Genomic DNA, 1,257 nt, shown 5'->3' on the forward strand with positions numbered 1-1,257 from the left:
CTATCATTATTTTTCTATCTTTGTTCTCTTTCTCCCTCACAACGCCCCTATCTTGCACTCTTGCTCCCTCACGCTCACTCAATCCACCCTCACTCTTCCACTGTCCCTCTTTCTTTTGTTCTCTCTACCTATCACCTTCCACTCTCCCTCATTCTCACTCAATCCATCACTCTCCCTCCCTCCATCCCAATCCATACCTCTACCTAGATCTCACTCCATCCCACATTTTTCTATACCTATCTTTCTCTATCTCCCTCTTTTCCCATTTCTTTGTCTTTATCTCTCCCATCCACTCTCTCTCTTACTACCACCCTCCCTCTTAATCTCTTTCACCACGACGCTCACTCATCTCTAAGATAGAGAGAGAGAGAGTGGAAGGTGAGAAGTGGAAGGTGAGATAGAGTTGGGTGAGATAGAGTTGGAGAGAGAGTGAATGAGAGAAATAACGAGTGAGAGAGCGAGTGGGAGGGTAACAAAGGGAGGGAAGGTTGGAATGAGGGTGTGGTAAAGATAATGAGAGCATGTGAGAGAGGAAAATAGAGCTAGAGAATATGATATGAGCAAAAGAAAAGTTTGAGAGAGAGAATAGAGAAAGAGCCAGATAAACCGAGAGAGAGGACAAGCAAATGAAAAGATAGAGAAAGAGAGAAAGAACGAGCAAGAGGTAGAGCAAGAAAACGGAGAGAAAGATAAGAGAAAAAAAGAGAGATAGAGGGAGAGCGGAGGAAAGAAAAAAGGAGTGAGAGAGAAAGAGAAAGAGAAAGTGCTAGAGAGCGATAATGAGTTAGGAAAGAAAGAGAGACAGAGAAAGAGGATGAGATAGTAAAGACAGAGAGAGAAATAGAGAGAAGGAAGGGGAAGGGAGAGAGGGTCAGTTGGTGAGAGAGTGAAAGAGAGTAGAGAAGAATTAGAGAGGGAGAGAGGGAGAAAGAGAAGGAAATTGAGAGAGTGACAGAGAGAGCAATAAATAGTGGGAAGGAGAGAGATAAAGGGCGGGAGGTAGGTAGAGGGATAGAGAGAGCATGAAAGGTATAAAAAGAGAGAGAGAAAGAGAGAGAGATAAAGGGAGGGAGAGAGTTAGAGATGAGCGAGAGAAAGAGAGAGAGAAAAGGTAGTGAGGGAGAACCAGAAGGGAAGGGTGGGAGAGTGAGAGAGAAAAGAAAAAGGAGAGAGAGATAGAGTGTGTTAGATATAGAGTGAAAGTTAGAGAGGGAGAGAGGGTAAAAGAATGTGAGAGAAGATATAAAATAGAGAATA

Source organism: Phalaenopsis equestris, unplaced genomic scaffold (genome assembly GCF_001263595.1).
Source record: "Phalaenopsis equestris unplaced genomic scaffold, ASM126359v1 Scaffold216576, whole genome shotgun sequence".
In the NCBI taxonomy this organism is placed as follows: domain Eukaryota; kingdom Viridiplantae; phylum Streptophyta; class Magnoliopsida; order Asparagales; family Orchidaceae; genus Phalaenopsis; species Phalaenopsis equestris.